The sequence below is a fragment of the Impatiens glandulifera genome, chromosome 9 (genome assembly GCF_907164915.1).
Source record: "Impatiens glandulifera chromosome 9, dImpGla2.1, whole genome shotgun sequence".
NCBI lineage: Eukaryota > Viridiplantae > Streptophyta > Magnoliopsida > Ericales > Balsaminaceae > Impatiens > Impatiens glandulifera.
In genome coordinates, this window is record NC_061870.1 from 4882044 (window position 1) to 4888043 (window position 6000).

The following is a 6000-nucleotide window of genomic DNA, read 5'->3' on the forward strand; positions in this document are numbered from 1 at the left end:
AAGCCTCGTTTTTTATTCTCAAGAACCAACAAGAATTTGAATCATGTCTATGTCTATCACCAACATGGTTCCCATGTTCTCAAAGGAAAACTATGTCGTGTGGAAGGCGATATTCCACCCTCATCTAGCTGCCATTGATGATGACATGTGGTTTGTCATCACCGAAAATCCGATAAAGATTGAGAAGGACAGATTTGAATGGACCATTGAAGACAAGAGGAAGATCAACCTTGACAACTTGGCAAAAGATATTTTGTACAAAAATTTGGATGACAACATGTTCTACTGCATCATATCATGCAACTCTGCCAAAGAAATTTGGGAGAGGTTGACTCAACTCTGTGAAGGAACGAGTAAACCAAAGAGAACAAACTAATGGATGCCACACAATAGTTTGATAACATTAAGATGCGTCCTTAAGAGATGATGTCTGAATTCGATGGGAGATTCTGCAAGATTATCATCACTATTTCCACCTTAGAAGAGACTTACATCAATAGAAAGGTTGCAATCAAAGTCATGCGTGCTCTGCCCAAGGAGTGGGATATCAAGACGAGGCATTGAGGGAGTCTAAAGATCTCAACAAGATGGAGCTCTTTGACTTTCTAGTCGATCTGAAGGCCTATGAGTTTGAGATAAACTCTAGGAATGAAGAGGGGTTTTCCAAATCAGCTATCGCAACCAAGGCGTTGGTGATTGTTGAGGAGCCACCTACTGCCACTAATGTGAAGACTGTAGTATAGCAAATCAGCAGCGATGCCATGACTCTCTTCGTGAAGAAATTAGGCAAATTCATGAAGAAGAGAAATTCTAACTCAAGCTCTTCAAATAATAACAATGATGATAAGAATAACTACAAAGCTAACTTAAAGTGTTTGAACTGTGATAAACTAGGACAATTCAATTTGGAGTGCAGGAAGCCAAAGCGAGATGAGAAGAAGAAGGACAACTAGAAAGAGTTGAAGGCTCTCAAGGCGGCTGGCAACAAATGCATGTTGGACAAAAGCGACTCAAATGATTCATCATCCAGCGATAGTGATGATGAAGAGGTCACATGCTTCAAGGCAGAAGAAGAAAAAAATCTGAGGTATTTGACTTCTCTTCTGAAGAATTTACAAGAGATGAATGAACTGCTACACTTAATGACATGGTCATTGAGTACAAGAAGTTATCAGACTCTTTTAATGAAATAATATTGAAATATGAAACTGATAACTCTTCTTAATCTCAAACTTCTGAATCAAAAGTTTTTGAAAATAAAGTGGTTGAGCTCTCATCTAAGAATGATAAGCTCAAGGAAAAGGTCCAAACATTGTTTTATGAAAACCAACAGTTGACATATGTGGTCAGTTCCTGGACAAGGTCTAGAGACGAAGTTAGACATCAGATAAGTATGTTGAGGCCTTCCCGATGCAAATCCGGTTTAGGATTTGACAATGTTATTCTAGACCAGTCTTCAAAGAAGTTAAACCCAGTGGAAGACAAACTTAAGACTATAAACTTTGTCAGGGTTGTTTAACTGATAAAGGGACTGATCCAAGTTGTGAGGACTTAACCTTAAAAGATGAGATTATTTATGTCAAGACAACTGTAAACTGGATGAAACCTAGGAAGGAAGCAACCAACAAGTCTGGCAAAACAAAACCTGACAAGAAGTCAAGGAGTTTTAATAAAAAACCATCCTCTAAGGTTAACAGTTCAGCTGCTAACAAGAAGACGTCTACTAAGCCTAAGTCTTATATATTAATCACAACACAACATGGGAAATTCATCAGCTCAAATATGGATTCCTAAGGGATTGATTGACCGGGGACCCAAGTAAATGTGGGTACTAAGAAGTTATAAATATGCATTTTTGTAGGTACACAGATCAGCTGCATAAAGGAACTCGGAAGCATACTCTTCTTAAAATATGCTCTAACAAGATCAACAAGTGGAAGACGTGTTCACGAAACCACTCCTCAGACTAACTTTTCTTCCCTTAAAATGTTTTTGGTCTTGTAGACCTCAAAATTATTTAGTTTTTAAAACATGCACAAATTGAAGGGAAAATTGTTGATGTTTAAAATAATCAGATAGACGTATGAAGATGGAGGTCTCAATTGGTCTAATTAGAGTAGTCGTCTAAAGGATCTATGTACTTAGACGAATATTTGCTTAAGCAACTTGCAAATTAAGTCTAATTAGACGTCTACTTGTTAGACAAACGTCTAAAGCGCATGTAAATACGCGTAGTTAGACGCCGTCTAAACAGATGCATGTTAGACGCCTGTAGACGCGCATAGTTAGACACCGTGTAAATTAGATGTCTACCCAACTTAGATTCAAGGTATGCGGATGGCATGTTAAAGGTCTAACTACGTGTGCCTTTGGACGTCTCATCCTCGGACCAATAAAAGATATCTATCACTTTAATATGCGCTGTCATTCAATTTTCTCGCTCAGTCATATTCTAAACTCGAATAACTTGAAGACACGTGTCTTTCAATGTTAAGAATATGACTAATATATCCCTCAGTTAATTACTTCACAAAATTGCAGTTACTAAGAATTTGGTAAAATACAGTTATTGATGACTACTTTTGGGAAAAGGTCTTTTAAATAAATGACGGCTTTTAATTCAAATGATGTCTTTTGAACTCGTGAGTATTCATTCTCTATTTAAGGACACCTGCATGCCAAAAGGGTTTTACGCTATTTACAATCTTAAAACCCTAGTTTGATCTCTTCCTTCTCTCTTAAAGAAATCCTAATCTTGTTCGTTAACTCCCATTCTCAAGAATGTCTGCTAAGAAAATTATCTCTCTCTCTCACAATATCATGGAGGTAGATTTTGATTTGGTCTATGCTTTAGAACAAAAAGATATTGTGGAGATGTTCAAATCTCTAGAGGCCTCTGGCCTCAGAAGATTTCTCAGTGGTCCTTTTATTCTATATGAAGAAGTATTTCGTGAGTTCTTCAAAACAAGGAAAGTGGTTGTAGATTCTATCCAGGAAATGGTGAACGACGCAAATATCTCCTTCTCTAAATTTATTTTCGTAGAGTTCTTCGAACTTCCTTCTGAGGGTCATACCTTTGACGTTGCGATTAGAGCCGAGATCATCTTAGAAATGCTGATCGTTTTATCGAACACCGACAGTCCAATCAACATCAATGGGAAGAAGAAAGCCTTGAAATCCCATTTCTGCCTTCTGAATGACATTTTCGCGAAGTCGCATCAGGGCAGGGCAAGGTCCTTCGATCTTTACACCCAAGAAAATTTTGAATACATGTTGTCAATAAATTGGGCTTCCTCTCTGTTTTCAACCCTTTGCCTAATGATTTCTCCATCGAACAAGTAGAGTGCGGGCTTCTCTGTCCAACTCGGCTGGCTCTTGGAGCATCTAGGAGTGCATATGGGTAGGAATGCAATTTTTAACCCCTACATAATATTTACTAACATCTCAGTAAAGGGCTCCTTGGAAAGGATAAAACTCACTAAGGAGTTGAATCCTTAATCCTTCGGTCAATAGACGAGTGGTCAATCGATCACTCGGTCCAATCATCCAACTATTTCTAGCCACAAGACGACTTTAAAGAGGGCCAAATCTTTAGTCATGGAGTCTGTTGCGAGTTCTAATAGCCAAAAGAGGGCACCTATTAGGGACTTAGGAGAAGTTGACTCCATTCCTAAAAAGGAGAGACAAGAGAAAATACCCTTTGTCGATGTCCTCTATCATCTTTCTCACCATCACCATAAGCCAGCCTAATGAAGAGGTGGGTTGAGTCGTCTGTTCATGTTGCTAATCAGACAAAGGTGTCTAAAGTCGCCAAAATATCATTTAAGGTAACCTCTTCTACTCTTATGGTCGTAGTGGCAAATATCATTGTTCCAATGGTAGAACAAGCTGGAAGACCAACTATTGAGCCAGTTGGTCAAAATGATGAATGTATTAACAGGGAAAATACGTTTGCTTTCCTTGATGAAATAATAGATGTAGATGTTGTTGGTAATAATAACACTACAATTGAAACATAGTAGGTAGTAGTTCCTCGTCTACTGCTATTGTTACTAACGAACAAGCACTCATTTAGACGGATGTTGCAATGTTCATTGCTGAGATAATCAAAGAATCGCCTGTTCTGAAAGCAACTAGAACTGTAACTGAGTTTCCAGAAGGTGTGTTTCAAAAATTTCCCTCTCCATTCGAAATATTAAGAGCAGTCAGAGGGGCTCCAGGAATTTCTTTTTAGAGAACTAGTGTCTACTCCCAAACCAGCCGAAGCTCCAAGAAAAGGAAAAGATAATGTTGAGGATGTTTCAGAAAACCTATATGAAGCCAACTTAATCTTAGACCTCATCATGAAGAATGTTGAGGTAAAAGCTGCTGAAAAGATCGAAGCTTTCGACACCTGGAAGAGTCACAAACTCTTTTCACAATACGATGAAACCATCTCCAGAAAGAAGATTGTAAGAGAATGGAAATAACTGGTTAGAATAGAGGAGCGCATTCTCAAATGGGTAAAAACAACAAGTGTCCACGAAGTGCTTAAAAGGAGAGAATTCATTGTGGAAAATGTGATGGGGCGTGCTCTTTTTCCTATGATCGAGGCAAGGAAAGAAAACTTCAACCCCCTTGACAAGGATGTTAATTCAGAGAAAAAGGTTCTTAAACGCCTCGACTTGCTCATGGAGGCCTATTGCTCTACTGTCCTCAAGTACATTCACGGTACAAGGTCGTCTAGATTTGATATCTTCCGACCCAAATCATCTGGAGAAGAAACCAACTACCAAGATGAGGAGGAACCAATCATTTTCTTTGATGACATTCTATATCCCTAGGGTGAACGTCGTCCTTTATCCAAAGTTGAGCAAACACCGTTGTCTTCTGAAGTTAATTTAGACTCTCCAATCCTCAAAGAAGAGGAAATAATTGCCTTTGAAACTGAGCAGACGTCTGTCACTAAAACAAATGTCCGAAGTTCCCCCAACGTCTGAACAAAGGAAGTCGTAATCTGTTGAGGGGGAACCCTCAAAGCCTTCCGAATAGGAACCGACTTCACTAGTTGAGGGGGAACCCTTGAAGCCGTCTGATCAAGAGTAGACTCCGTTTGCTGAGGGGGAACGTTATCGTTCTCAAAGAGTTACAGAATCTAAAAAGGCTAAGTCCTCTTCCTCATCCGAAGAAAGACTATCCACTCCTCCAATCACTCGTCACTTATCTCCTGTGAGGATAGCCGGTTATCTTCATGAATATTTTCTTGAAGTTCCTCTTCAAATTGGGGACATTTCAGGTTTTGTCAATCAGTTGGATGGTGAGTCTCAAGATGTCATAAATGACTATAGGACTATGAATGCTCCCATAGAACCCATCCAGGATAAGGAACCAAAGCAATAAATACAGGTAAATCTGAATGTCAATCATATTCGCTCTGTTCTAACGCACTCGCATGATGTATCCTCTACTCCTCCTTCGTCTAAGGAAGCTTCTCTAAAAGATTCATGTTTTTGCACTACCATTATGGATGCGTTGGGTGCTATGCAGTAGAAAATAAAGGATATGTCATCCAGACTGCAAAACCTTGAAAAAAGATCCGCAACGAATAAAGAAGTTGTCTCTTCCATGGTTGCTGCTCAAAAAGTCACAGACAATAATCTGATGAGAAATACATATGAAGTAAATCTTCTTCACACTCAATACAAGAAGCTATAAAAGAATCTGCACAAACAGTATTCTAATTTTCACGCTGAATCGAAGAACTTCAATCTAGATCTGCACCACGAGACAAGGTCCTTGATTGAACATGTTCACAATCAAGTATTGGAGGTTGCCAACGCGCTAAGAAGTGCAGAAGTCGAACGATTATAGCAAGTAGAGACTGTTGCAAGGCGTTTCCAGGCTGATGAGGATGTTGAAGCTGCAACTGTAAAAAAAAGAGCTCTTATTGTCGCCAACCCTGATAATGTTAAAGGGGGGGGGGGAAGGAAGCAATATAGAGGGGTCAAGCTCTTCTCGTGG